This window comes from Equus caballus, chromosome 12 (genome assembly GCF_041296265.1).
Source record: "Equus caballus isolate H_3958 breed thoroughbred chromosome 12, TB-T2T, whole genome shotgun sequence".
Classification (NCBI taxonomy): Eukaryota; Metazoa; Chordata; class Mammalia; order Perissodactyla; family Equidae; genus Equus; species Equus caballus.
The window spans coordinates 24,732,793-24,749,018 of NC_091695.1; the positions used below are offsets into that span (position 1 = coordinate 24,732,793).

A 16,226-nucleotide genomic window follows, 5' to 3' on the forward strand; every position below is an offset into this window, starting at 1 on the left:
AAAAGAAAACATGGATGAAAGTATGGCCTCTCTTTGCCAGCACTGGACCCATGGCTGCACCTGCCTGAAAGGGGCACACTTTCCTTATTCACACAGAAACTATTCTCCAAGCCTCCATCATCCATATAAAATGTGAATAATAATACCGAGTCTGTACCAAAGGGTCCTTCATTTATTCGTTCATTTAGTCAGGCATTCTAAAACCCATTTTAGGATTCCATCCTACTGATTAAGAGTACAGGCTTGGGAATGAAACAGGCCTGGTTTGCATCTGGGCTCCAACACTTACTAGGAATGTCCTGAGGAGGTTGCCGAAGCTCTTGGAGGCTCAGCTCCTATATCTGGAAAGTGGGACTAATAATACCTTCATCTCAGTATATTTGTAAAAGTCAGCGGAGATCAAAGAGAGTGCTCCCTTTGGTGCTTGGCACAGATTAAACACTCAAAAAATGCATTTCTTGTGTTTTATCATTACTTAGTTCTTCTGAGCTGGGAGTTGTAATTTTCTCAGGAGAACTTTACGAAGAAAAATAAGTGCATAAAACAAAATTGGCATTTCAGCTCCTATTATTACACATATGACTTATCTGATTGTTTTCAAATTACATGCTTTGAAACCAACGGCCCAGTGCTAATAACTAGAATCTAGAACAGGTCTTCCCACCTGGAAGAGCTCACCCCAGAAAAGCCAGAAACAACCTATAATTCCAAGAATAAATGATTATATAGGTCACAATATATCCGTATGATGGGTTATTTTGCAATTATTAAATTGTGGATTACAAAGCATTTGATGACAGGAAATACATAGAAATGAATAGCCACAAGTACTTTTTTTGTTTTTACCAGAAATAATTGAAGTTAATCAAAGTCTTTTTTTTAAAGTAGGATATAATAACGTATATACAACAATTGCATTTTTGTTAGAAAAATTTGGGTGCATATTTTTTTTTTTGCCTTTAAGCTATTTTATTGAGGTCATATTGGCTTATAACATTGTGTCAGTTTCAAGAGTCCATTACTATATTTCACTATCATCTGTGTGCCAAAGTGCTAACAGGTGAAAATGGGCCATGAGGATACGCTGCCTTTCAGAAAGGCCAGCCTAGTATTTAAGTGAAGGATGAAATCGAGAAGAATTGGTCAAAAAATGAAGGAAGCAGTCCAGGGAACATGTTAAAGGTCTGAACAATGCCTTGACATCAGGAATGGGAGAAGAGAGGGTAAGTGCCACAGATGTCTAGGAGACACAATTTATAATATTGGATGAGTGACTGAATGAACAAACAAGATGAAGGAGTCTAAACTGACATATGGATATCTGGCTTAGGTAACTACATGGTGATATCCATTACAGGAGTGAGAATCCAGGAGGATGAGAAGGTTTGGAAGGGAGAGTGGAGAGAGAGAGAGAGAGTTTGGGTTGCAGTCCAGCTGAAAGAATTTAGAAAAGAAACCCCAGTATAAGGAAGAGCTTTAAAATAATGGAAGCTCCCAAAGAATAGAATGTATTGCAGTAGAAAAATAACCCTCTGCTTATCCATGTGGGTAAAGGGGAATCTGGGTGACTTCATGTAAACATTCTCCACTTCAAAGTGGCTCTCTCCCAAGACAAGGGCAGACTGCATTCTCCCCACAAATTGTCCTATTCATAATTCGTGCTTTACCCCAAATATGAGGAGACTTGTTCTAAACATTGCCTTGGAGTAGATGAGATCTAAGAAATGTGAGAAGAAGAGAAATTACCCAACGATGTGGAATGGGTATCTACGATTGGGTAGTGAATAGTCTGGTGAGCCTTATTTAGGTGAGTGAATCAAGGACTGTATTCTAGTTGTCCTTTTTAAGATTATATACATGTATTTTCCATTGGTATTTTCTTTTCTGAATTTTGGAAAATGTCAACCCACCTCAGATGAAATGCTAAATAATGATAACATAAAAATGTGGTCATGTATTGATGTCTGATTCCAAGGTTTAAGTTCTTAGCCACTAGACTGGATCCTCAATAAGGTTTTAGAAGGATTGAATCAATGAATGAAGGAATTAATAAACCCATTAGTAGACTGGGTATTATTATCCACATACAGAAAAAAAGTTCAAGGCTTGAGAAATTAAGTAATTTACACAATATAAAACAGCCTACTTGCCTGCTACCCTATACTGTACCTTAGTGTGAGTTATCAAGGTACATTCTGGGTGGTTGCAGCACAAGATTTGGCAAACAGAATGTCCACTGGATTTCAGCCCATATGCACCGTCTTGGCTGACAGCCTGCAGCATAGAGGGCACAACTTGTGTAGAGTACTTAGGTTGTAAAGGCAGGATTTTGTGTCAGGCCTTCTGACTTTACATGCTTTTCTCTTCCACTAGTATCATACTGCTTTTATGGTAAAGTGCATCACTCCATGCCCCATTAAATAACAGCAACAATTTAGCCAGATTTTCAAGCTATTTGTGAAAGCAAAGTTATAATCACATCTTTCCTGTTTGATACTGTTTTGGAAATAACCAGTTTGAAGATAAGCTATGATAGAAATTTCTATGTAGGTCAAGGAGTAGAGATGATGGTTGAGAAGTGAATCAGAAGGCTAACAGATGAAAATGGGAAATGCTAAAGTAGCAAAAAGGTCAGAAAATAGAGATGCTGAGGGTAGGGCAGGGATGGTGGTACTTAAGATCTGTTTCCTCTGAGCCCAACATTTTGATGATTCCGACTTTCTCCTTGTTGGAGAAACTCTATTTAACCTACTCATTCACTGTTTCCCTTATTCAAAGACATCTAATCAAGCATATGCCATATTGCAGGCACAGGGATAGACAGTAGGTCTATTTAATCAATAGTACATGGTCCCAGTCTTCAAAAAATTCAAAGACCACTAGAGAAGGGAGTGAATACACAGATTCCTTACAACATAATTTGAAAAGCTTTAGAAACAAAGTGTCATGGGAGCCAGAGGGGATCATGAATAACTTTCCCGAGTGAGTTAGGAGAGGCAATATATCATCTGAATCTTGAAGGGTGAGGAAGAGCTGTTATGTAGAGAAAATGGAAGGAGGCAGTCAAGGCAAATGGAACAGTATGTGCAAAGTTTCAGATCCATACAAGGATATGGAATGTTTATTGAATGGGGAGAATTCCAGTGGACAAGATGGTGCATAAGGTGAAAGGTAAGCCTGGAGAGGTAGGTTGGAGCCAGAGGCAAAATGACTCATGTGGTTAAAATTTAAGAGGAGGAGATACTATTACCATCTGCCCAGCAGAAACAAACTGATTTTAACATCATGCCAAGACAATCTGAAATCACTCCTCTCTTGAGAGGCCTTTCAGAAAAAGAATTTTACATGTTAAGGCTGGAGTGGACCTTTACAGCTTCATGGCTTTAGATTCACATAGTGTTGAGTTCAAATTCCTGCTCCACTATTTAGTGAAGCTTTGGGGGCAAGACATTTCTCCACTCAGAAACTGGTGTCACTATCTGTGCAGCATAAGTGATAGAATCTCACAGAACCAAGATGATTATTATAAGTTGGCACAGAGAGCCCCTTGTACATAGGATACACTCAATAAATGTTGGCACTGTTCCCTCTCCTTCCTTCAGCAGGAATGTACTTGCCCAAGAATGTTAACAGAACCCATTTGTGCAGGTCTTTCAAGGAGATTTCACAACTTAATCTATTAGGAAATTCTTTTAAATCAAATGTCTCAAGACTACCTAAATTCCTTTGTTGTACTTCTTATTCAGTACAATGAAAAGAGTTCCACATAGTAAGTCAATGCTCGCTATTCTGGAAAACTCTGTAGTTTGTCTTTATCTGTTGTCATCATATTGATCTGTGAATCTTGCTGGGGATTAGAAGAAACAATGAACCAGGAAGAATATTATTGTCATCACACTGTTCCAGCACTCTGGATGACTGCTCAGAGTAAGATGAAATTGCAATAGCTTACCTTTCTTCTATACTCTGATCTTGATCCATCAGATTGATTCTGATGGATTTTCCATTCTAATATGCTCCTAAACAACAAACAGAACAGGATTTTTCAGTATAAATCACCATGAAATACTTTAATCTTGTTCTTAATCACTAACTGACTCTCTTCCTGGTTACGGGAACCAAGGTTTATATTCAGAAAGTGTGACAATTAAAAAATGATCTTTGGGATTATATAGTTCAGCACTGCCCAAAGGAGTCAGAAAAAGTGTGCAGAATTAGAATGGACTGCAGCGCCTGGACTGGTTCTAGTAGATACAAAGCCCTTTTTACCTCACTGAATCCGGAGCCAGTTTGGTGAAGTGAGTTTAAAGAATGATATTTCACCCTTCTAATTAACCTTATTCACTATATGAACACCTTCTTATAAATAGGCTTATATGTAATTCTTGGATATATCTAAAGTTGCTACTGGATTTGAAGATGGAGGATTCATTATATACACCAATTCAGAGCTCACACATTATGCGTAGGGATATAGGAATAATATCTCTGAATTCCTGTATTGAAGAGAAGGTAAGTAGTGCGTTCTTAAGACTAGAGGTATAAATATAAGAAAGATAGCCATTACACATTGAGAATTTACTATATGACAAGCAGATTCCAATTGACTCAATTAATCCTTATAAAAATGATGGGAATTGAGTTGCTATTATAACCACTCCCATGTTGGAGAACAGCAAATAAGACCAGGAGCTGGAGAGGAGACTTGTCCAGGATTACACAGCTAGTGAGTGGCAAAGCCAGATTTTAGATGAAGGAAGGCTGCTCCAGGGTCCAGTTTCTTAGTACTGTGCAATACCAGCACTCCAGAGTAATGTGCATGGCTTCCATGTATTCAAGTTACAACCTTGGTTAATTTCAATTTTAATCGCCCCTGTCCCCAATACCATAATAGGAAGAAGTACAGAATCTTTCTCTTGGAGAATCCTCCTTCCCCAAAACTGTTTCAATCCCTGGGAGGGAAGAGGATATCTCTTACTTCCAAATATAAGCAGAATATAGGAACCACCGCTGCTTCTCATAGCCACTTGGAATTATCACCTAATGTAGGACCTTAGATGGAAAATACAGTTGGCCAGCTCTGTTCTGTGCCTGGCTGTCACAATTCCCTGCAGAGACTGCCCTGGTGCTTTTTAGGAAAAGTGACTAGACTCCTTCAGTGACAAATTTAGCCAAGAGTGTGGCTTTGGACAATCCAGAGCTCAAGGGCTGTGCTTGCATGATCTCTTATGAATGTGTCTTAAGCTACTATCATCAACTTTGACCTATCTTTCTTCAGAGAGTACTTAATTCAAGGGTCTTATTTCTCTGGGCCTTGGTCAAGAACCAAGAGGGAGACTTTGGTGGGAGATAAGATTTGCATAGCCAGTCTTGTTGCTGCATGCCTCAGAGAGTGTGAGCAACTTCCACACCAAGCCTGTTGTTGGGCATTGAAGATTCATCATGGTGCATTAATTCAATCCAATGCTTTCTTCTGCTGCTCAGTAAAATACACTGTGATCTCTTCTAATGCTTGGTGATAACCTGGCAACATTGGACTTGACTAGCGAAGCAGTGAACTCAGTAGGTGGATCTCCAGAATGAGGTTTTCAGAGATGGTTACTAAGGGTAATTTTGACCAACTTGAAGCATCAGCCTGGGGTTGGAAGCAAATTCTCTATAACAGAGTTGGCACTGGTTCCAAAGATGGGCACAGGATGAGATGATAAAGGCATATCCACAGTCTTTTAAGCCTCTAATAATTCTAATAATTCTCTATGATTTATAGGATATCTTCAGAGTCAAGCACTTGAAGCATGACTTTGTGTACTTGTACCTCATGCCATTGCTCACCAGAGAGCTCACCTCAGGGGTGCCCAGCCAGGAAAGGAACAAAAATGTATGTAAGGTCTAAGGACTCACGAGCATGTAGAGGGATAGGGACAAGGTATATTTCAGGGCCAACTTATCATTTTCTGTGAAAACAAGACATCATGCCTAGGTGGGCCTACAGTAGCAGGAATGAGTGGATTCTGTATATTGCAAAAACAACTTCATCCTCCCTAGACACTCAGAACTCTTAAAGTGCTGTGAAAGAAAGGAACGGAAGTTTTGGTCTTGTACCCAACAGTAATTCCACGTCTCTAAGCACTTACTTCATGTCAGGCAATTTATGCCTATATGATTTTTCCAGAACTGCTTGTATTTCTTTGTTTGATGTCTCTATCTATAATCCCTGTGAAACTAAGTTCCATGAGAGCAGAGAATATGTCTATTTTGTTTATCTGTGTCCTCAAGATCCACCTGCCCAAGATCAGTCATGCCTTAAGAACTCTATAAATAGCTATTGAAAGAAACATGTTAATATCTTGACTATGGCTCTTTTCACATTTGGGGAAATTATACTTCAGGGAGAAAACATTAGTTTCAGAAATTCCCACAGTTGGTGTGTTAAAGAACTGGGACTCCGTGTCACTTCTATCTGGTCCAATTCCTTAGGTATTCCCAAGGCCGTGTGCCACTCATTCTTTCTCTAAAACTTTGGTTATCTGAAATACTGTCTCCCAAAGGACGGGGTCTCTAGAAGACTAAAAATTCATGAGGATGGTTTTACATTAAGCTTAAAGGGATTTAAACCAATATTGAGCATTTCAGTTGTTTGCAATGTATTTTTTTAAACAGCTTACGTTCGTATAATTCTTTTGAAATAATTTGTACAAAGTGTTGATCCATACATCATGGTGAGGCAAATAGATTAAGGATTATTTTTCTGCTTTAAGAAATGAAGAAGCCAATTCCCAGAGGGACAGGAGGAATCTGAGGTCACCGAAATGTTTAGATGCAGACCTGAGATAAAGACTCAAGTTGGCTCCTTAGGTCCACACGCATCCTGCAAGGTTGTGCGTCAGGAAGCACAGCTCTGTACTTAGAAGAGTTGGCTCTGAGGGTGTACAGCTTAGACACACAACTCCGCCCTGCCACAAGTTTATGGGTGTAGGCCAACTACTAAACCTCTCTGTGGTTCATTTCTCTCTCTATAAAATAGCAACAACAATTGCATCAACCTCATAAGAATTATTGGGAGATTATTGAAAGAGATGAAGGTATTTAAAGCACAGTGTCTGGAACATAGGAAATGCTAATTAATTTTAGCTACTATCAATAGCATGAACTAATGGTGGCACTAGTAATTGACAAACCTCTATATATGTTCCCATCATTTAGACCAGGACCTCCAGGTTAAAAAGGGAAGAAGATGCAAAGCTTAATTATTTTTCCTGAAATTTTTCTCTAAGGAAAAGAAGATCCCACCAATGACTGTGAGCTATGAGATAATCATTCATCATTTAAAAGAGTGTTGGTATCAGGGGGTAAAATTTTAAATTTTAAAGAAAGAAAATAAACTTTCTTTGGTACATCTTTTATCTCTATTTACCCATATACTTATAGAGAGAGAGAGAGAATTACTGTTTGAGCACAAAACTGTGAGTCAGGAAGTATAGTTTTAAGTCCAGCATCTGTCACTGACTAGCTGATGACTTCAGACCTGTCTCTTTTCCGAGCTTTGGTGACCCTCTCATCTGTACAAAAAAATGAGTGGGAAAAGATGACCAGGCTGGGAGGCACTCTAGACATGACCTATTAAAATTATCGATGGCCATCAGAATTCCAAGGGTGAGGGGGGCTTGAGAGATGAGCCCATCCAGAGGTTTCCCAGGCAGTGTGTAGGTTAAAAGTTGCATTAGTAAATGTTGTAATAAAATTTTGACTTCTAGAAGTATGTTCTTAGCTCTTTTTTATTTCAAATTCCTCTCCTTACTTACATCTGAACAATCCTGCTCTCTTTCTTTTACCCTGATCATTTTCTCAACTCTCTTGATTTTTTTTTCTTTTTGGAGGAAGATTAGCCCTGAGCTGACATCTGCCACCAATCCTCCTCTTTTTGCTGAGGAAGAATGGCCCTGAGCTAACATCCGTGCCCATCTTCCTGTACTTTATGTGTGGGACGCTTACCAGAGCATGGCTTGACAAGCAGCGCATAGGTCTGCATCCGGGATCCAAACTGGCAAACCCCAAGCTGCTGAAGTGGAATGTGTGAACTTAACTGCTGCGCCACTGGGCAGGCCCAGGTGTCTTGATTTTAAACCCATTAAAGCCATTAAGCTAAGAGAAATTTCTTCTCAGCCTTTTCACTGACTCTCCAGTAAAATGTGACAAGTTTGGAAATCAATCCTTGCCTTATACATACATACATGCACATATGCACAATACATGTACACAGAAGGAATTCCCCTCAACCAGCAGACAGACACTAAAGTCACTGCAGATCCTGCCTTGTTTCTGGAGCCCAATTAAGCAGCTCACAGGAAAGTCATACTTTGAACTAATCTAAGTGAATTATATTTGTCTTGTTCATCATCTTCTAGACAAGAGCCCTTTGCACACATAAACAGGTGATGACATTGAAAACACTCTTTAAACTGTAACACTAACTGCAGTAACACAGATCCATATAGACAACAGAGTTCCCCAAAACATAACCAGAGATCAATTGACACCTGAAATAACACTGATAGTTTAAAAGACAACCATTATACTTATGTCTCTCTTTACCGACCATCACCCACTCAGAAAAAGAAACTAATTCTAACTGAATCCTATAGCTGTTTGAGGAATGTTTACAAATCACTACTCATCTTTCTCTTCTCCAGAGAAAAAGAAAGTATCATAACTTTTTCAAAGATTTTGTTTGTTCATTGTTTTTTCTGTTTTTACTTCTGCCCAGTTAAATTTATTAATATTAACAAATGTCTGTTCATAAAATTAAGTCATTCATAAGTTTCTTCATTATGTTCATATGTGTTCCCTTTTCCCTGAAGGACCTAATTCCTTCCTTGAATATTTATCTCACAGTCCCAGCTGGTGGAAGATTTCCAAAAATTGCAGAGGACATTGGAGGCTATGAACATGTTCTATGCCAACCTGAGGTTCTTTTTCCTTCATCAAGCCGGGATCTTGATGTGGGAAGCCCTGGCTTGGCTAACGCTGTGGCATTTTGGCAATGGCTGGCCTATTACCGTATTCATTTCCTTTTCTCTCACAGTTTCTCAGGTAAGCAGGCATCCTAGCAATGGCTTAAAGGGAAGGCTCAGAATTTTTTCTTCCCTCTTGATAAAGAGATTGGTGTCAGCAGCTGCCTGACATTTCTTGGCAGACTACTCATTAGTGTCTAAGACCGTCAATTTACCAAAATTCACTGGGCCCAAAATTCTCTTGTCTATAAAATGGCATAATTTTTTTCATGGAAATATTCTGAGGAGGGCTAAACAAGTTAATGTGTAAAACACCCTAGTATATGGTAAATATTTGATTCATGACAGTTGCTACACTTTGCCCAATTTTACCTACACAAGTTGAGTAACTGAAGTTCTGTTCTCAGACACCTTTTTCTTTCATTCATTTTTCAACCAACATTTATCAATACATCAAAACATGAATTCTTAGAGCAGACACTACATCTTACTATACGAGGATTAAGAACATGTGAATTTCCCTAGAAATGACAACTAGCAGCTGGCAAAAAGCAGGGAATTTAGTGAATCATTGGTGAATAAAGTAGGGATCTCTGAGCATGGTCTTCTATGAGGAGCACAATGCATTGTGGGCACAACGGCAAATGCATCTGGTCCCTGTCCTTGGAAAATGTCATCCACTGGAGGTGACTGTCATTCAAATATCTAAACATACTCTATGACAGAATGACATTGATGTCAAGGAGAGGCACAAGCATGTGTTTTTTTGAGCAGAAAGAGGCATTTAATTCTGATCAGAACAACTAGAGAAGGTTTGTGGAGAATTAACATCAATGTTAATTGCAGAATTTTTTTTAAAGCTTTTATTTTTCCTTCTTCTCCCATAGCCCCCCAGCACATCCTTACGTATTTTTAGTTGTGGGTCTTCTAGTTGTGGCATGTGAGATGCCGCCTTAGCATGGCTTGATGAGCAGTGCCATGTCTGCGGCCAGGATTCGAACTGGAGAAACCCTGGGCCACTGAAGCGGAGTGCACGAACTCAACCACTCAGCCATGGGGCTGGCCCCGAATGGCAGAATTTTATATATTAATTTTTTCTTGAAAAGCTAACTTGCTTTATTCCTTGAAAAGGAGCTTTTGGAAACAAGAAAGGAAACAAACATTTGTTTGGTGCAAAGGATAGCCAGGCCGTACATATATTTAAGTTGCATAACAGCTCCATGAGTAAGGTGTTATTATCCTTGCTTATCAGATGAAGAACTGAAGTACAAGCTACTGATAACTTACCAAGAATCATGCTGCTCATAACTGTTAAAGAAGGTTTGGAACCCAAACATGCCTGACTCCACAGGTCATACTCTTTCCACTCCACATTGCAAGATTCTGACAGGCACAAGGAGAGCATTCTAGGCTGAGAAAACCTCTTCTGCAAAAAGCAGGGAAGTGAGAAAGAATGCGATATGTGTGGGAAATAGGAAGTAAACTTAGCTTGAGGTCAGACGACATCTCCCACTCTTCTTCTCAAACAGGCTCCTGAATCTAATAGCAGGCTAATTTATTAATTTCTTGACTTCTGAATTTCTCTAACAACTTCATCTTTCTAGGCTCAGAGTTCATTTTTGCATCATGACATACACACGTGTCCATATTTAAGAAGTCAAAGTGGAACCACCTGAAGCACAAATTTGTGATGAGTCATCTCAGAGCACAGATGTTGAGAGACTATGATGGGATTCTTGAAAGTCATTTCCCTGAGGCAGCGGTCTCCAAATTTGTTTGTGCACTCATATCAATAAAACATGTTTGTAAAACCCCACAAATAAATGTAAGCATACTAAAAATGAAGATATTATATATATATGCGTGTAATATAACATTATAATATATATGTTAAAATTAGAATTTTTTGAGAAAAAGGTTTATTTTTATTTAAGAAGTTCTAGTATTTTCCTTACCCCAATAAATGATTTAGCTCAATCTCTGGCACCCCATTAAGGAGCCCCCTCACATAAGAAAGATTGTCTTTACAAATGAAGAAATGCCTGTAAAAGCATGAGAGGGAATATTCTTAGAAGTGGTCTGGACATTTATCTCTGGGAAACTAGGGGAATCCAGCAAGCCTGATTAGTTCTGCAAGGTTTGGGCTATGAAGAAATTAAGTACAAATTGCAGGAAAATAGATAAATTTTAAGAGAAAGAGAAGAATGCATAAGGAAGATCAGATGGCTCTGTTCAAGAGTCAAGTTTTGCAAAACCTAGATTGCTGGAAAAAGCCAGGGCAGTGATGGCTGTTGGTCTTATCCCCTCTAACATAAGCTGCAGGAGGGCAGGCACACAGTTGCATGTACCTCTGCAGTGCGGCACCTAGCAGAGTACCAGGCACATAGCAGGACTTCAATAAGTGTTTGTTGAATGAATAAATGAACAAACTAAGATAACAGTACAGGACTGCTAAGAGTGGCTTCTAGCCCTGGCTCTGTTAATGCTCACAATGTGACCTTGAGCAAATCCCATGTTATCTCTGGCCCCTAGTGTTCTCATCTCTAACATTAGGAGTTAAATAGATCTCTGCTTTTTCTATGACATTGTAGGTTTTGGTGACTATATATTCAGGCTCCGGTGTGAATGCCTCTGAGCCTTTGCCTAAGCCAAATCCTTGCATTCAAGCCAGACTATCTTAGGGAAACTCAAAGGCACTGACTCAGAACCTATTTGTTTATCCTGAATGTGCTGGTTTTGTACTGAATTGGCAGAATCTTAGAATCACCTAGTCTTATCTATCCTGTTTCTGTTTGAGCAAATTGAGGCTTAAGTGGATTAAATAACGTTAGGTTGGATCTGGATTCATATTAGAAATATGTCTGTCCCCAAAATGGTTAGAAGTTGCCATTTTATGTGAGAAGTTTCATTTAACTGGAAAATAAATATATTCCTGGTTATCTGGTTCCCTAGCCTCTAGTGACTTAGAAGTGGCCAATTTATAAGAGAAAGAAGGGAATGCTGGAGTTGGATCCCAGAGTCCTGAGAATAAACTACTGACAGCAAGTGATAAGGAAGGCAGACGGGAACTCACATTAGATGAGAGCCTGCCAAGTGTGAAGGTCAGAAATGGCCCATTTAGGTGACTGTCTCATATAATGCTCATGAGATGCAGGATTATACCACTCATGTTTGACAGCCAAGATTGATGTTCTAAGAGGTTAATTACCTAAGCCAATGTTCATAAGCTGATGAGTGGAAGAAATCACAGCACAGTACTAAATCATGCAGGCTCCAGAGTAGTCATTCCAGCTTCTCAATTCTGGCTGTCATTTAGTCATCAAGAGAGCTTTTAGAAAACACTGCTGCCAAGCCACCCTCTCTAGATGTTCTGATTTAATTCATCTGTGGTGGCATCCGGACATTAGCACTGGTTTGAAATCCCCACAGGTGATTCCAACTTGCAGCCGGGATTAAGAACTGCTGCTCTAACAACTGCCTTCTGTGGGAACTCAACCACTAGTTAGCTGGGTCACTTCGAACAAGTTAGCTAATATCTATAACCTCAGTTTCTTCAGTTGTAAAATGGAGATAGATGATGGCTTCAACCCAATAGGGATGTTGTTAGGATTATATGTGATATTCATGTGTTGTGCTGAATGCAGCCTGACATATCGGAAATGCTCTCTAATTGGCGGCTGTTACTAATATTAGGCACAGTCTTTCCATAATCAAAATGAGGACCCACAAACATTAAGAAACATGTTTAATTGTTAAGTTGCTAAGAAGATAGGGAAGTAGACCATAAATCACGGCATCATTATATCGGAAGAATCTAAGAATCACCTAGTCTTATCTACTGTCATTCCATTTGAGCAAACTGAGGCTTAAGTAGATTAAACAACAGGGGGTTGGATCTGGATTCATATTAGAAATATGTCTGTCACTCAAAATGGCTAAAATGAATACTATATTATCATTATACACGACAAGTTTCATTTTACAAAAATATTTCTTTAGGCACACTATTCTGCCCTTTAACCACCAGCACTAGATAGATGAAATGTTTCTGGATTTACTCAGAAATCTTTATCACAGAAATAAAGCAGAGATGGTTTCTTACATCATTGTGAGATTCAGGTAATGGACCTTTCCACCCTCCCTCCCCTGTCCTGAGAAAGTCAGAGGAAAAGTCGACTCTTTCCTGGAGGCAAATGTCAGTTGCTTTGGTGCTGGTATGTGGAATATTTCAGATCAGCCGCACCTTGTGCTGCTTTTTAAGAAATCGCTGTTTTCCAATTGGTTCAAATTTGTAGACAGCTCTCTATAAAATTTGTCTCCAGAAATAAAATTTGCACTTGTTGAAATTGATATAACTTTGATGACTCGTGAATGGAGTAAATAGATGGGAAATAGATCTGAAAGCAAATCAAGTAAACTCTGCTTTTTGCAGAAAAAACAGTGATTCATGAGCAAAATGAATATAGTCTTTTTCTCTCTGCTGCAATTTCTGAATGGTATATGGAAATAATTTATCAGTGGGTCAGTTAGGTAGACATGCCCTAAAGAAAGAGAAAACCATAATAATCTGAGAGTCAGTCTCTACAACATTTATGGGAGGGACTTTCCAGATTCTCTCTGTCTAAGCCATATCTGTGATAGAGAGGGAACGGGATCTTATATCTATTCATGATATTTTCTCATCCTTTCTCTCATGTTACTCTTTTAATCTCAGCCAAAAAAAAAAAAAAGGATTGCTCTTCATATTTTACCAAGGAGGAGGTTAAAACCCTAGAAGGTCATCTGGTGATTAGTGAAAACCTTGGGTACAATCCCACATTTTCTCAATTCTTATTCTTGTCTTAAGTCTTTCCCCATATATCATGACTAGAGATTATTGATTACTCACCTATTCAAAATACAGTATTTAGATGGATAGGGAGAAACTCAAGAGTGTTTTACACCTCAGCTTTTCAGAAGAATTCAAAAATAATTTTGTTATTTGTATGAGCCATGTTTTTCCTGGAACTCTTCCCTGATTCAACCACCCAGGTTAATTCTCCCTTAACATGCTCTTGTGCCCTGTGTACCTCACTGATACAACTTATTTCTGCCTGTATACACACTAGACTGAACACTGCATGAGGGCAGTATGCTGTTACTCACTGGTTTACCACCAGCCTTAGTCCATTGTAGCACATTGACTGGGTGCTCTAAATATCTTAATGAGCAATTAAATAATTAATGCAAGAGAAGCCTGGGAATTTAAATTGGGCTTCACATTGAAAAAATCTAAAATGCCAGGCTGGGAAGTATTTGCTCGATTAAGTAAACTACATGGGTCCAGAGAGAATCTCTGAGCTGGACAGCAGCGTAATTGGAATTGGGCTCTAGAAGGACATTTCTTGAAGCCACAAAGGGAAGATTGGAAGAGTGAGTGGCATGGAGGAGGGGAGACCAGAGACGTGACTATTGTAACAACCTGGGTGAGAGAGAAAAGGAACCTGAGTTCGACTGGTGGTACAAATATGAAAATGGAAAATAATAAATGAAGACACACTGTATTGGCTGGGTCCATGGAACATGGAAAGTCATTAAACGTTGAGGAAACCCAAATACAAACCACCGTTTGAGTTGTAGGTGGTGACATTAACCAAGGGAGGAAAAGTAGAAGATGAAGCAAAACTGAAGAGTTGTTTTTCAACATCCTGAGTTTACAATATTGAAAGAAAACCTCAGGAGAGATGTCTAGCAGGTAATTGCAGGAAATGCACTTCTGGACCTTGGAGGGGAAATAAGGACAAAACATACCTGCTTGGGCATACTGCCCACAGAGGTCACCCAGAAAAAGATTAGAGGAAGAGACTTGATTTGACTGAGAATCTTAAGGACATTGCCACTGTAGAGTTGGAGGGGAGAAAAATGAGCCAACAAAGCTAAATGAGATTAACTGAGTCCTAGCAGGAACCACAAGAGAATGTATGAGGCAGAAGATAGGAGAGGATAAAGGTTAGAGATTGGCTAATAAACAAAGTCATATACTGAGAGGAGTCATTATAGAGAAAAGCCAATTCAATTTCATTTAATTTTGTTCAGAGAAATTAACAACTTCTGAAGAGAGAATTGGTGAGCTAGAAGATTTGTATATAAAGAAACTCCCTAGAATATGGGACAAGGTGACAATGGATTGGCTTGGATATAAGGTTACTTGAATGATAAAAAGTGTCCCTCATGCAAATATCCAGGGAATTCCATGTAGATAGAACTTCAAGTCAAAGGTGCTGATGAGAAAGAAGAGGAGAAGCAAAGAGAACAGTTAGGAAGTGAATGCAGTAGCTCTTGAAATCTGACCAGTGCCAGACAACGTACTGACATTTCAACATACATTGAATTTATATATATATATATATATATATATATATATATATACATATTTTTTTTTTTTAGATTTTTTTTTATTAAGATTATGGTAGATTACAAGCTTGTGAGATTTCAGTTGTACATTATTGTTAGTAATGTTGTGGGTACACCACTTCACCCTTTGTGCCCTCCCCCCACCCCCCCTTTTCCCTGGTAACCACCGATCGGTTCTCCATGTCTATACGTTAACTTCCACCTATAAGTGGGGTCATATAGAGTTTGTCTTTCTCTGTCTGGTTTATTTCGCTTAACATAATACCCTCAAGGTCCACCCATGTTGATGTGAATGGAACAATTTGGTCCTTTTTTATGGCTGAGTAGTATTCCATTGTGTATATATACCATATCTTCTGTATCCAGTCGTCAGGTTCTGGGCATTTAGGTTGATTCCATGTCTTGGCTATTGTAAATAATGCTGCAATGAACATAGGGGTGCATGGGATTCTTGGGATTGCTGATTTCAGGTTCTTAGGGTAGATACCCAGTAGTGGGATGGCTGGGTCATAGGGTATTTCAATTTTTAACTTTTTGAGAAATCTCCATACTGTTTTCCATAGTGGCTGCACGAGTTTGCATTCCCACCAACAGTGTATGAGGGTTCCTTTTTCTCCACAACCTCTCCAACATTTGTCACTTTTGGTTTTGGATATTTTTGCCAATCTAACGGGTGTAAGGTGATATCTTAGTGTAGTTTTGATTTGCATTTCCCTGATGATTAGGGATGATGAACATCTTTTCATGTGTCTGTTGGCCATACTTATATCTTCTTTGGAGAAATGTCTGTTCATGTCCTCTGCCCATTTTTTGATCGAGTTG

General features: G+C 39.0%; 1 long non-coding RNA gene across 1 annotated transcript in view; it reads right to left on the reverse strand.

Annotated features, from left to right (window-relative positions):
- Positions 1-16,226, reverse strand: part of LOC138916402 (uncharacterized) — a 75,387-nt gene that overhangs the window by 21,140 nt on the left and 38,021 nt on the right. Inside the window, exon 2 of the long non-coding RNA XR_011423643.1 lies at positions 3,953-4,019. This is a non-coding gene — a long non-coding RNA (uncharacterized lncRNA). The remainder of the gene's footprint in view (positions 1-3,952; positions 4,020-16,226) is intronic.